Source organism: Chrysemys picta, chromosome 6, assembly GCF_011386835.1.
Source record: "Chrysemys picta bellii isolate R12L10 chromosome 6, ASM1138683v2, whole genome shotgun sequence".
Classification (NCBI taxonomy): Eukaryota; Metazoa; Chordata; order Testudines; family Emydidae; genus Chrysemys; species Chrysemys picta.
The window spans coordinates 27,025,213-27,039,968 of record NC_088796.1 but is presented as its reverse complement, the minus strand read 5'-3'; the positions used below and the strand labels follow the sequence as shown (position 1 = coordinate 27,039,968).

General features: G+C 43.8%; 1 protein-coding gene across 17 annotated transcripts in view; it reads left to right on the top strand.

Moving 5' to 3' along the window:
• Positions 1 to 14,756, top strand: part of LIFR (LIF receptor subunit alpha) — a 92,165-nt gene that overhangs the window by 12,019 nt on the left and 65,390 nt on the right. For 3 of the 17 annotated variants that reach the window (XM_065550023.1, XM_005282153.5, XM_065550018.1), the window contains exons 2-4: positions 854 to 931; positions 1,867 to 1,965; positions 2,348 to 2,397. The exons of 9 other annotated variants lie outside the window; for them this stretch is intronic. The gene's annotated coding sequence lies outside the window, so the exon portion shown is untranslated. The remainder of the gene's footprint in view (positions 1 to 853; positions 932 to 1,866; positions 1,966 to 2,347; positions 2,398 to 14,756) is intronic. 5 more of the 17 variants (XM_065550019.1, XM_065550024.1, XM_005282154.5 and 2 more) reach the window with 2 other exon arrangements.

The window sequence follows — 14,756 nt, the reverse complement described above, 5'->3', positions numbered from 1 at the left end:
CCATACTTTCTGATGAATTACTGTTGTGTTAGTATTTCCTGTGTCTTAAAACATTACATACCATGTAGTATTTCAGCTCTTGACACTTGCCTACAGTGTGTCAGTTTCTTTAACTTCAGTAAATTAATCTAACTAGACAACCATTCTGTTCAGGTGCTTATGGACGATGTAACTAGGCATGGATAACTGACAGTACACTATTGTCATCAACCACTGTGGACTTTTTTTCTCCCACAACATTGCAAAGTGACTGACACTCACTCTGGGTGTGTGTGAGGGAGGGAGGAAGAGGGAGCTGGCCAAGGAATGAGATTTACTATTCTGGGTGGACTAACTTAAATCACTATTCTTAATCATGATTTAAATTGGCAAGCAGGAAACCTTGGTATAAATGATTATTTAATGAAAATTGGAATTCAGTTAAAAATGTGCAAAACCAGCATTTTAAAATTTAGTTAAATAACACTGCCTGATGTGTTAGATATGTATTTTTTTCTCAAGTTTATCAACACATGTTTTTCATTTAAAACTGGTTTATTAAATAAAGGAAGTATTATTTATAATCACCGTGTCCTTGACGATTTTAGAACTAGTAGCTCTCATCCTCTCTGAACTAGTTCTCATCTGTAGATGGGAAGTGGATAGTCAAAAAAGCAAACATAATGTGGAAATCATTAAGAAAGGGGATAGATAATGAGACAGAAAATATCATGTTGCCTCTATATAAATCCATGGTACGTCTCGCTTCTTTTTCAACTGCTAATCAGTTTCTCAACTTTGAATGAACTAATCACTGAACTGAAATAGTTGACTAAATGGAAATGAAGAATATATTCTCTCTGCATATGCATAGGAGGCTTCTGTGGTCAAAAACTGTTCTTGCACTTCAGCAAATTCTGATTCCAGATGCACAGCCAGTGACTTCCACCAGGTTAGTGGTCAGTAGAAAACATGTACTGCTTGAATAGTACTTTTTAATTCAGATTATTTTAATAGATTATACTAAATTTAGGCTTTAAAGGTTGTCCTAATTTCAAATTTAATTTCAAATAGTTTATTTTTAAAAGAAAAATGTATTTAAATTAAATACAAAAATAGATTTATTTTAAAAAAATATTTTTTTCCACTTTGCTGTTAATTTAAAAGAATAGACAGAGTTAAAGAAAAAAACAGGAATTTATCATGTATAATTTAAAAATAGAATGTTTTCAATGATTTGGAGCATGTTCTTTCTTACTATCCCTTTGTACAGCACCCTGCACAATGAGGCCCCCACTGCAATACAAAGAATAAATATTAATTCTGCTAGTTTTGCCTGTGAGCAAGTTAAATATAGAAATACATACCATGATTCCAGAAATGTGAGCTTAGCCTTCATCAGAACTAAGACTCCAGTATTGCAAATACTAGGCAATTGCTTAACTTTACTATTATGAGTAGCCCCATTGATTACAATATGAGAGGCAAAAAAAGCAGGTTTTGTTTTATAATTGTCAAGCACATTTTTTCATTTCAGGTATTTTATTGATGGGTTATTTTGGCTGCCATACAATGAATAAAGAAGTGCAGAAAAGTTTAAATTAGATTCTGTTTTGTTCTTTAAATTTAAATATTCAGAATGTCAGATCTTGTCTTCTGTTTTGTGGGGTCACTTCACAGATGTGGACTGGAAACTTCCTGAGTCCTCATTTGAGTTAAACAAACACCATTGCTTAAAACACCGTGAATAATAATCACATCCCCTCTGTTATCAGGGTTTAATTTTTGGAGTCTGTCATAAACCTGCCAGTTCTCCAGTTGGCCATAGGGTCTTCATAGGTGAGCAACACCTGAATTTCTAATATGAAAATTTTTTATTGCCGGCAGGAGAAGGAGAAAGGAAAGCGAAACAAACCATATTGCAGGCCATGGTTATGTCATAAAGCTGGTCCTCGGAAGAGCATGTTGAGTTTTGTATTTGATTTGGTAATTTTTAATACTTGATGGGGGTTTTTGAAATCTATGTATGGGTGTCTTTATTGTTCTAAAATTAATTTTTTTTGAATTGCCAAAAGAAAAAACTTAGAAAAACAAGGGGGTATTCATAGGCCCTCAGCTCACCCCAGAAGTTTGAGATGGGAGCGCTCATAAGACTAGTGTCGCTATGTGGCATTTAATCTCAGAGCCTTACACCGGAAAAGGTGATTTGCTCTAGACCTGGGTCACTGCAAGTACAGCAGCCTTCTCCTGGCCCACTCAGTATTATTGAAGAAGAAGCAGTCTGCAGAGGCACAAGGTGGACTTCATTTCACATGTCCACAACAAGTTGCAAATTGAATTTGCTTTTCTCTTCTACTGCTTCCTTTAGGAGGAGGATTTTCTTAAGTGGAGGACTTCGTGTGAAATCCAAAGTTGCAGGTTTGTTTTTTGTTTTCTAAAGGAGTAATTCCAAGTTTGCGATCTCTATTTAGCTTGGGGCTTCCTTCCTGTCATTATTAGTAGCTCTCATAACTTAATACACTACTACCTCAGTACTGGGCTAGCAGATGATTTATGAGGGAGAAAGACTTCTTACCTGCTAGTTTCTGTTCTCTGATAACTCCTTCCCCAGTCTGGACTGATCTGTAAAATTATCATCATAGATGCACCTTTTTCCATTGGAGATTAGTTTGGGAGTCATCAGATATAGTTGATATGCTTAACTTCTTTGTTTACTGCTTCATTACTCAGTAGCCAATTTTAGTCTTGTTCAGAGATTTGGAAATAGTTATTCTGTGGGAACCAGTGAAGTGTGACGATTCCAGATGACTGCTGGTAGTTGGTAATTGGGGACACTGCGGGAGATTCAAGCTCCAGATTGAAAGATGAGTTAATGAAGGAAAATATGTATAGAAAAAAAATTTATTGATAATTTATTATTTTATTACTAGAATATAAAGATTGTGCATCTCCATGTGAGACGCTACTGTCTATGTCACAATAGACAATCAAGTTCTCCAATAATCTTATGTTTAATTATGGAAGCATCACTGATCAGTTTTTCACTTTGCATTTCAGAAGGCTTATTTTAACAAACGTGCTTTTGATATTCAAGTGGTCTCCTTTTTAGCAGTTAAGTTACATGCTTTATTGGAAAAACTTCACAGTATTAAAAGTTGTAGGTTCTTTAGTGTCTGATTCCAACTTCAGATCATTGTCCTTTGTATTAAATAAGTAGCTGGAATTGCAACAATAACTGTCAGTGGACTTGCAACATGCAGCTGTTATCCCATCATAAAACTAAATAGGCTGTTCTGTTTTGGCAAGAAGAGCAAAGGCCATGAAGTACAAAATAGTTTGATATTATTGCTTATAAACACTGTAAAAAAATTGAGAGTATTTCATTAAATAAGGTTTTTATATTCAACAAGCCTTTTTTCATCTAGGCTAATTTAAGTGGCCATACTGGGTCAGACCAATGGTCCCTCTACTTTAGTATCCTGTATTCTGATAAAAGCGACAAAGAGTACTGTGGCACCTTATAGACTAAACAGACGTATTGGAGCATAAGCTTTCGTGGGTGAATACCCATGCATGTATCTGACGAAGTGGGTATTCACTCACGAAAGCTTATGCTCCAATACGTCTGTTAGTCTATAAGGTGCCACAGGACTCTTAGTCTGGATCTGTAAAAAGCGACAAACACGGCTACCCCTCTGATACTATATTCTGACAGTGGCCAGTGCCACATGCTTCAGAGGGAATGAACAGAACAGAGCAATTATTGAGTGATCTATCCACTGTCATCCACTCCCAGATCCTGGCAGTTAAAGGTTTAGGCACACTCAGAGCATGGGGTTACTTCCCTGACCATCTTGGCTAATAGCCATTGATGGACCTATTCTCTATGAACTTATATAATATAACTTATATATATATATATTTTTTTTAACCCACTTATACTTTTTGCCTTCCCAATATCCCCTGGCAATGAGTTCCACAGATTGACTCAGAGTTCTTTGATAAAATATTTCCTTATGTTTGTTTTTAGACCTGCTGTTTATTAATTTCATTGGGTGACCCTGATTCTTATGTTATATGAAGGGGTAAATTCCCTATTTACTTTCTCCACATGATTTTATAGACTTTGATCATATCCCCCATTAGTCGTCTCTTTTCTGAGATTAACATCCCCAGTTTTTATTCTCTCCTCATATGGAAACTGTTCCATACCCCTAATCACTTTGTTGCCCTTCTCTGTATCTTTTCCAATTCTAATGTATTGTTTGTGGGATGAGGCGACCAAAACTACACATTATTCAGGGTGTGGGCATGCTGTTGATTTATATAGAGGAATTATTATATGTTCTATCTTTATTGTCTTTCCCTTTCAAAATATACAAAATATAAAAGGGTACAAAATATATCGGAAGGTCAGAACAGGTTGTGGTGGTGGGGGAGTGACATTATATGTGAAAGAAAGCGTAGAATCAAATGAAGTAAAAATCATAAATGAATCAAACTGTACCATAGAATCTCTATGGATAGAAATTCCATGCTCTAAGAATAAGAATATAGCGGTAGGGATATATTACCGACCACCTGACTAGGATGGTGATAGTGACTATGAAATGCTCAGGGAGATTAGAGAGGCTATTCAAATAAAAACTCAATAGTAATGGGGGGATTTCAATTATCCCCATATTGACTGGTACATGTCACCTCAGGACAGGATGCAGAGAGAAAGTTTCTTGACACCTTAAATGACTGCTTCTTGGAGCATCTGGTCCTAGAACCCACCAGAGGAGAGGCAATTCTTGATTTAGTCTTAAGTCAGAGGTGGGCAAACTACAGCCCGGGGGCCACATCCCGCCTGCGGGACCCTCCTGCCTGGCCCCTTAGCTGTTCCCCCTCCTCTGCAGCCTCAGCTCACTGCGCCGCCGGCGTAATGCTCCAGGCGGTGGGGCTGCGAGCTCCTGCTGGACAGTGCAGCTGCAGAACCGCAGCCTGACCCAGTGCTTTGTGCACTGCGGTGGCATGGCTGGCTCCAGCTGGGTGGCACGGCTGCCTATCCTGGTGCTCTGGGCGGCGCGGCTGTAGTGCCGCCAGCCATCGGCGCTCCAGGCAGCGCGGTAAGGGGACAGGGAGCAGGGGGGGTTGGATAGAGAACTGGGGAGTTGGGGGTGGTGGTCAGGGGGCGGGGGTGTGGATAGGGATCAGGATGGTCAGAGGGCGAGGAATAGGGGGGTTGAATGGGTGTAGAGTCCCAGGGGGGCAGTCAGGAAGGGGGGGGGTTGGATGGGGTGGTGGGGGCAGTCAGGATCAGGGGTTCTGGGGGCGGTCAGGGAGAAGGGATGGTTGGATGTGGCAGGGGTCCCGGAGGGGAGGCAATCAGGAATGAGAGGAGGGGTTGGAGGGGGCTGCGGGGGGCAGTCAGGAGCGGAGGGTCTGGGGGTGGTCGTCAGGGGACAGAGAGGGGTGGATGGGGCAGGCGTCCCAGGGGGGCCGTCAGGGGAAAGGGAACGGGGGGATTGGATGGGGCATGGGTCCCGGGTGGGGCCGTCAGGCAGTAGCGTAGCTGGGGGGGGGAGCGGGCAGCGGCTGCTCTCCCATCGAGCACAAGTGGCGCCTTTTTAATTTTACTCACCCGGGAGCGGGGGAAAAAAGGCGCCACCCGCTGCGGCGCTTTTACTGATGGGGCAGCGACCTTCACTCGCTCCGGGTGTCTTCAGCGGCACAAGCTTCATCGCCGAAATGCCGCCGAAGACCTGCGGAGTGAGTGAAGGTCCCGCCGCTGAGGTGCTGCTGAAGACCCGGAGCGCTGCCCCATCAGTAAAAGCGCTGCAGTGGGTGGCACCTTTTTTTTCCCGCTCCCCCTCTTCCCTCCACCTGGCTATGCCACTGCCGTCAGGGGGTGAGAAGCGGGGCGGGGGTCGGATGGCGTCGGGGGCCGGGCCACACCTGGGTGTTTGGGGAGGCACAGTCTCCCCTAACCAGCTCTCCATACAATTTGGAAACCCGCTGTGGCTCTCAGGCCAAAAAGTTTGCCTGCCCCGTCCTAAGTGGAGCACAGGATCTGGTCCAAGAGGTGAATATAGCTGGATTGCTTGGTAATAGTGACCATAATATAATTAAATTCAATATCCATGTGGCAGTAAAAACACCACAGTGGCCCAACACTGTAGAATTTAATTTCAGAAAGGGGAACTACACAATAATGAGGTGGTTAGTTAAACAGAAATTAAAGGATACACTGCCAAAAGTGAAATCTCTGCAAGCTGCGTGGAAACTTTTTAAGGACACCAGAATATCCTATGCAGCGAAGACTGATGCCAAGAATTGTTTGCTTCTCTGCAATAGCATTGTCTTCCTTGTGTGCTCCTTTAACACCTTGATCATCCGGTGGCAGGCTGTACATGGCATCTACTAAACTAGGCACTTGGATACTGTGGTGATAAGGGCTGTGTTAGAACCTACCAAAATAGAAATGCAAGATTTGTTTTTCTTCCCTCTCCTATGACCCTGTACACACACTAGTGAGTGTGTGCATTGGCATTGGACTCTGAGGCCTACATTTAGTAAAGCATAGTGGACAATATTGCTGTGAATAATTTTCTGTTCTGAAAACTTTACTCTTATGACCATTGTATTGAGTTCTTATATTACCAGAAATTTATTTCTGAGATTTCAGACCATATGTTGGCATGTCTGTTCGTGTTTGATATATGTAATGATTTATTATCATATATTAATAAATGCAGATTGACAGTGGGAAAACCTATGTCTAGTATAATTTAATTACATTATATCTTCAAACAAATCTACTAAAAAGGTTTGCAATGTTCTGTGCATGGGTTATACTTCTTTATAGCCTAGAAACAAGGTGCTGAAAATAGGGAGTGGGTATTCAAATATCCTGAAGTAATCCTGGACTTGTGTCCTTGGTCAGTGTACTTGTTCACTGCACAGTTGCACAGTTCAAGAATTCCAGGAAGTGTGAATATGAGCTCACTGAATTCCAGGGCAGGAAGAAGTTTGCATAACTTTTTCAGATTCACAAAGATAAAATAGTAGAGTCCTTCACCTTAAGATGATATTGTTGACTTGCCATTTACAGTAGGTGTCAAAATGTTTTGCTCAAACAGATTAAAATTTCATGAACTAATGCTAGTGACTTCTTGTTCAACTATCATAGTAGCTTCCATCATGTGGTATATTGAGCTGTAAGGCATGAAAATAATACTTCGTATTTAATTGATAAAGTACCTTCAGGCCCTTAAACTCAGTTTTCATCTAGATGAGTAGGTGTTGACCATCTGCAGTTCTGGAAATGATAGGGAGAAGAATCTGTGCTCTTTTGTCCGAGGATCCTGGTCTCATGTGATAGCGTGAACACTGGTTCACTTCTCTGGGACAGTCTGCATGAAATTCCCAAACAGTCTATACTAGATTTTTTTTCTTAGTGCAGCTCTTGCAAATGTAGCAATGATGAGTGTGCTTGAATTTTAGCCACTTGCATGGAAAAAGTCTAGACAGCACAGGCTGAGATTTTCAATTCAAGAGTAAGATTCAGCTCCCATTGAAAGTCCTCTTCGTGCTTTGTAAAATCTTGCCCTCAGAGGTTAAAATGCTAGTAGTTGGTTTACACTAGTGGTCCCACTGGAGATAGCAACATTAGAACACGTTATGAGAAAGGAGTCTCAGATTAACACCCAAGTCATGGGTCTGTTTTAACTTAATACGAGATTTATTAAGAATAGAGTGGTGATCCAGTTAAAATAACATAAACATTATGCAAAATGTATCTGGCCTGAAATTCTGCAAAAGCTCCTAGGTAGGTTTACCTTAGATGTGGATAAAGTGAATAAAAATAAATCTTTCAATTCTTGGGTGCCTCTTTCTCTCTTCTTACCCTTTCATCTGGCCTGCTAGGTACAGCTTTTCATTTCACTTGTCTTGTGTCCTCTTTTTTTCTCTGGGCCTGACTCTTACAGCACTGTTGTACCTTTCAGATTTCTTCTAAGGGCCTGCCTACACTGGCAGAGTTGCAGCGCTGGGAGTTACAGCGCTGCTCAGAGAGCGCTGAAGGGAAACTGTTGTTGTGTGCACACTGTTAGCTGCTTGCGCAATAGCGTGTTCACACTTGCGGCACTTGCAGTGGTATTCGGAGTGGTGCACTCTGGGCAGCTATCCCACCGAGCACCTCTTTCTCTTCTGCTGCTAAGAGTTGTGGGAAGGCGGAGGGGGTTGCGGGGCATCCTGGGTCCTGTGCCAGTGCCTTGTGATGCATTGCTTCTCATCCCAGCAATTCCTGTGCTTCCGTCCTCATTTGGCGCCATCTTTCAACAGTTTCTGTATTGCGCACCCTGCCTTTTCGGGCTGCAGGAATGGATCCCACACTGTTGACCAGTATGCTGCTTGCTCTGACCAACACATTACGAGTGGCAGTGGAGTTATTCCTTAAACTACAAAGGCAAGAGGAGTGCGACATTGATCTCGTCACGCGTAGTAGCTATGACACAAGATTGCTTGTGGCATTCATGGAGGTGCTGACAACAGTGGAATGCTGCTTTTGGGCTCGGGAAACAAGCACTGAGTGGTAGGATCACATCTGGGATGACAATCAGTGGCTGCAGAACTTTCGGATGAGGAAAGCCATATTCTTGGGACTGTGTGAGAGCTTGTCCCAGCCCTGCAGCGTGAGGACACGAGAATGAAAGCTGCCCTGCTATTCGAGAAGCGTGTAGCGATTGCACTGTGGAAGCTGGCTACTCCAGACTGCTACCAATTGGTCGCTAACCAGTTCGCAGTGGAAAAGTCGACAGTTGGATTCGTGTTGATGGAAGTCTGCAGGACCATTAATTGCATCCTGCTCTGAAAGACGTGACTCTGGACAACGTGCGTGACATTGTGGATGGCTTTGCACAAATAGGCTTTCCTAACTGCGGAGGAGTGATAGATGGCATGCATATTCCAATTCTGGCACCAGCCCACCTGGCCTCTGAGTACAGTAATCACAAGGGTATTTCTCAATGGTTCTCCAGGTGCTTGTGGATCACCATGGGTGTTTCACGGACATTAACGCAGGCTGGTCCGGAAAGGTGCATGACGCATGCATCTTTCGGAACACTGGCCTGTTCAGGAAGCTGCAAGCCTGGACTTTCTTCCCAGCCCAGAAGATCACAATAGGGGAAGTTTTGTGTCACCGTCTGCAGGGGAGGGCGGGCACAGAGCTGGTCGGTTTGAAGAGCTAGTATTGCCTGGAGAGTGTGTCTACTTGGCACTCCATAATCTTTAAGCCACGCTCCGTGGCTTCATTCTGGCATGCTGCGTTCTCCTTTCAGTCCCTCTTCTCACTGTCCCACCACTACTTCGATTCCTGTTTCTCGGTGGCGGAGTGCATCATGACTTCACACAGAAAATCCTCCTTAGTTCTTCTTGGCCGCTTTCTAATTTGGTGCAGCCCTTCAGCCACCGATAACAGAGGGAGGCTGGGCTCCCACAGTCATCTCTGTGAAGTTTCGATGCAATGTTTTACAGAAGCAGTATTGTTTGCAACACAGAGAACACTGATTCAGTGCTTTAAAACACAGCCAGTACTCTCACACCTGTCACTAACTGGCTGACCCCAGGCAAGCACACATGAGCCGCAAGACCCCCAAAATGGTGAGTAGCCACCGGGGGCAGGTAAGTCACTCTTCCTGGACCCTGCTGTACACTGGGTACGTGGCTCTTGGGACGAGCCAGCACTGTATGGGGGGGCCTGATAATCATTCCTGTCCCCACACTTGCCACAGGATGTGATCATTATGAAAGATATCTCGCTGCTGAGGGTGAGCAGGAAATCAATGGAGGGTCTTCTCCAAGCCTGCAGCTTCTGCCCTGGCCCCTATGCGGCTCGCCTGTGTGGAGCAGTGCCCCCTCCCGTGACGGCAGAGTGGCGCGGGAAAGTTACCGTTAATGGGACAAGAAACAAAGCCACTCTGCCGAAGAACCTGCAGCAGCAGATTGCCCAGTATCTCCATGAGAGTTTCCTGGAGATCTCTGAGGGAGATTCCCGTGAAGCGAGGGAGTCAATCAGCAGCCTGTTCCGCCCCTCAGACTAGGCATGCAGTGAGAGACAAGCCTGCTTTCTGCAACCCTCTGCCCCCAACAACTCGCTTCAGAAATTCCCAAAATCAGATCCTCTTACCAGGGGCCTCCTCTCCTGTTTGTGCTTCGCCAACATCCAACAGCTGTGACTGGCTAGCCTCCTCCAGGGTAAAAATGAGCTCCTGGCTGCATGCATCTCTGGCCTCCGAGGCATCCTCTGCCTCTGGGTCCCCCCCTCCGCATCCTTGTCCAAGATTTCCTCCTCCTGGCTCAGTCCACTTTCGACTGGCATCAGAGCCACCAAAGTATCCACAGTGGTCTTCGCAGTGGAGGTGGGGTTGCTGCCGAGTATCACGTCCAGCTCTTTGTACAACTGGCAGCTCATGGGTGCAGCACCGGGGCAGTGGTTTGCCTCCTGCGCCTTGTGGTAGGCATTCCACAGCTCCTTCACTTTGACCTTGCACTGCAGTGTGTCCCGGTCATGGCCCCTTTCTGTCATGCATCATGAAATCTGTCCATAGGTATCATAATTCCCGTAGTTGGAGCACAGCTGGGACTGGACAGCTTCCCCTCTCCAAATGCTGATGAGGTCCAGCAGCTTGGCATTGCTCCAAGTGGGGGATCGCCTGGTGCATGGAGCAGGCCTGGCTACCTGGAAAGATGTGCTGCGATCACTGCACATGTCACCGAGCAAACAGGAAGGGGACTTTCGAAATTCCAAAGGAATTTACGGGGTGGGGGTGACGGTTGGTCACTTGAGGGCAGGGCAGTAGAGTTCAAACCGATGACCAGAGAGGCGAGAACAGGCATTGTGGGACACCACCTGGAGGCCAATCTCAGCGCTGTAATTGACCACAGTGTCTGCATTGGCACTGCAATGCAGTAGCTCCGGCACAGAAAGCTATACGCCTCTCATCGGGGTGGTTTTTTTAAAGGGCTACAACTGCGCTGTTTCTGTGCACTAAGTGGCTTGGCAGTGTTTACACCTCAGGAGTTACAGCGCAGAAAGCTGCTTTACTGCGCAGAAACTTGCCAGTGTAGACAGGACCTAAGTTTCCTGTCCTGTTGTTGCACACACATGGATTAGGGGAATCTCATGCCATAATCTCATGTTTTCATCCCAAGTGCCTTCAGGACTGTATTCAACAGTTTGATTAAGCTCTTTTGGTTCCTGTTTTTCCTGCAGACAGGAATTATTTCTGAAGGAAAATAGGCACAATAAAAGTTTCTTAGTCCATGTTTGTTTTGCTCTATTGACCAGAATGTGTTAAATGCTTTCTCCTGCTTTGTGAAGGTCGCACCTTAAGGACAGATGGATGGGTAGAGAGCATGGAAGGGGATTTTCTATATGAATCAACAAGACCCCAAACTGCTCTCACCTATGTGAAATGCTTTGTGCTATTCATTCTTGAATGAACTCTCAAAGAAAAGTGATAAACACAATCACCTTATCACCTGTGGGTGAACGTCTTTCACAAAAGGATTGTTCCATGTGTGACCTCTCAGTCCTTGTCCTCAAAGGAAACTGGCACAACATCTTTTAAAGATGAGCCTATTCATAACTCTGCTAGACACTAAAAATCCTGGACTCAATAGAGACAATCTGTAACCCACTAACTCTCCTTTGTCCTATGACTGCAGAGGTATTAATTGCACAGTTCATTTTGAATGGCTTCTTACAACTTGATAACTTATGCTTAACTATCTATTCCACCTTGTATTTAACTATGACACTCTTAATTACCTTTCCCAGATAGTCAGACTTGATCTGAAGAAGAGCTCTGTGGAGCTCAAAAGTTTGTCTTTCTCACCAACAGAAGTTGGTCCAATAAAACAGATTACCTCGCCCACCTTTCACTCACCTTCCCTCTTGTATCCTGGCACCAACATAGCTACAACAATATTGCAAACAACATAGTTCTTAAGAGCAATTCTTTTCTATCTCCCATATTAATCAGGTGACAATTTAGTTTTAATTGATCCAAATTCACAGGAAATAGCATGAAGGAAAGAGAAATTGGAAATAGAGGAAAATATAGTCTGAAACAATGGTGCCCAAACTTTTCTTGTCGCATCCCCCCCTTACCAGTAATTGACTCTGTCTGCGCCCCCCCTTCCGTTGTTGCACAGTTGGCTCAGCGGAGGAGTTTGGGCTGAAGGTGGAGCTGGGGATGGGGGAGGAATTGGGGCTAGAGGCGGAGCTGGGGATGGGGGAGGAGTTGGGGCTAGAGGCAGAGCTGGGGATGGGAGAGGAGTTGGGGCTAGAGGCGGAGCTGGCCTGGGGATGGGGGAGGAGTTGGGGCAGAGCTGAGCAGGAGCCAGAGTGGAACTGGGGCTGGGGCTGGAGGTGGGCGGGTGGCACTCCCTCCCCTCCCCCTGTGGGGGCTGGCACGGGCCCTGCTGCACACACCCCAAATGTTCCTTCACGCCCCCCGAGGAGGGCATGCCCCACAGTTTGGGGACCACTGGTCTAAAATATCAAACACTTCATAACTGAAAAAACACATGGCGCTTCCACTTTGATCATTAGAGCTTAGAGTTGTGTTCCTGGCTCTCACAAACATGGTGACTTAGGTTAAGTCACTCTCAGAGCTTTAGTTTTCCCGTGTGTATAATGGTTCAAATGTTGACTTTAGTGGAAGCAGACTTAAGCCACCACAAACACTTGTGAAATTGCCATAAAATTCTTGTCCTGGCAGAATGTGCGTCTCAAAATAAAGGACATCCCACCTGCAGAATGGTTCTATGGGCAAGACTAGATTGTCATTCATTTGAAGTGGGTCCATCAATAAATAATATTCATGACAAATCACTCGCAAAATGGTTTTATGAAAGTCTCAGTTCTTCACATGAGTTAATTCTGCTCCATTCTCAGGTCACTGGTCACAGGAGCAATCAGGCAGTTCCATATGCTGCAGTTCCAACCACTGAAAGACTCTATACTCCACCTCTGCAGCTGGAGGAAACTGCTGTGGAACTTCTCTCATCCCTTCCAAGCTCCTTGTGCTTGGCATGTGTATGTACAAGAAGCGTTTGCTGCAAAGTCTTCAAAGAGCTGCCTGAGCGCACTCCTACTTATTTTAGTACAATATTTGAGCAAACTGTCCTGTACTCTTTCCTGCCTTTACTAGGAAATCCATTTTCATCTTTGCAGATTACTAAGGCACATGTGCATGCATAAGTTACGATCAGAATTGTTTCATTCTATTATTCTGTCTGCCTTCAGAAAAGATTAACAGTCCAGTCCCTGAATTGATTCCATGGAACTCGGTGGAAACCAAATTCCCCAATGGGGATTCATTTTTCTTCAGAAACTGTTCACTTAGTCCTTTATGTCCCACTCTCTTTTTTTTATACTCTGGAATACTGCCATAATACAAAACACAGAAGGAAAGCCTACATTTTAGATGACTAAAGGGAGATTTGTGCCTTAAGTTTGGGAATTTCTTTGGAAAAGAATGTAGTCCATTGAAGAAAAGCCAAGAAAAACATTGGCATGTCCATTAATTTTACTTTAATTCTGTATCGCATCAATTAGTTTGAAAGCCAAGGACAGAATGCAGGAAGGTCAGCAAAGCCTATTCTTAAAGGAAGCAAGTTAATTTTCTGTTTCTGTTACTATTATCTTTACTGTCAGCTGTATTGGCAATGTGTTTTGTTTCCCAGAAATGTGTACTTCTGGCAAGGATTTGTAATTAGGGGGAACTTTTGGAAGCTTTTTGTCTGTGCATCCTGCAATACTAGGATATGTATTATGATACGTACATCTTTTCTCTGGAGCTTGGAGTGTTCTCTTCCTTTTGCAACTAATTAATTCCTTTATTTTCAAAAACATGCAACTCCGCTTACATAAAAAAGAGAGCATTTGTTTCATTCCCTCCTGCCCATCACCAGGCCTCAAATCTATCTTTATTGGCCTCAAGGGCCTGACCCTACACAGTGCCTGTGATTCCCTTTGGCTGAATTGGGAGTTATGGATGCTCAGTACTGCTCAGGATCAAACACTATATGAATCTTCATTATCCTTTAGATTTTTCACTACCACCCTATTCAATCACTTTCCCCAGCAATCTTTTCCACTTTCAGTTGGCTGTCTCGATGGTGACACCTAAACCTTAGGGGAAAGAAAAAAATCTCCAATAACTTTCACAGGTTTCATAAGTCACTGTAGAACAGATTTCCCATACAGCATTTGATACCTGTCCTTCAACAGTTTCATGGCCTCATGGCATCTTCCTGTAATCAGAAAAAGCTTTCCCCAAGATTTGTGTGTATATTTTCACTGTTCCTCATTATCTGCTTATGGCAGACACAATTTTAGTTAGTTGAGTAACTAAACATTTAAAAAATGTAAGCTTTGTACCCTAATATAGAGATTTCAAGGGCAGAAGGGACCATTGTGATAATCTAGTCTGACCTCCAGCAGAAAATATGCCAGGGAGTTGCAACTTGTATAGTTTCCTTTGTTTTCCAAGTCTTTTCCAAACACTTACTCTGAAGTAAATTGTCATAGAGAGAGATTTGGAACTCTACATTTGATCTTTTTTTTCCTTAATGGAGCATCATTGAACTGCTACATTTGAACAAAACTTGAGTTTTATGCCTCAATTATCTAAGCAAATAAATGTTTTTGTTTCAGAAAGCGACTCATTAGGTACACATGCTAACTCATTGGGACATGCAGGAATTAATCAGCAAGTTCAAAT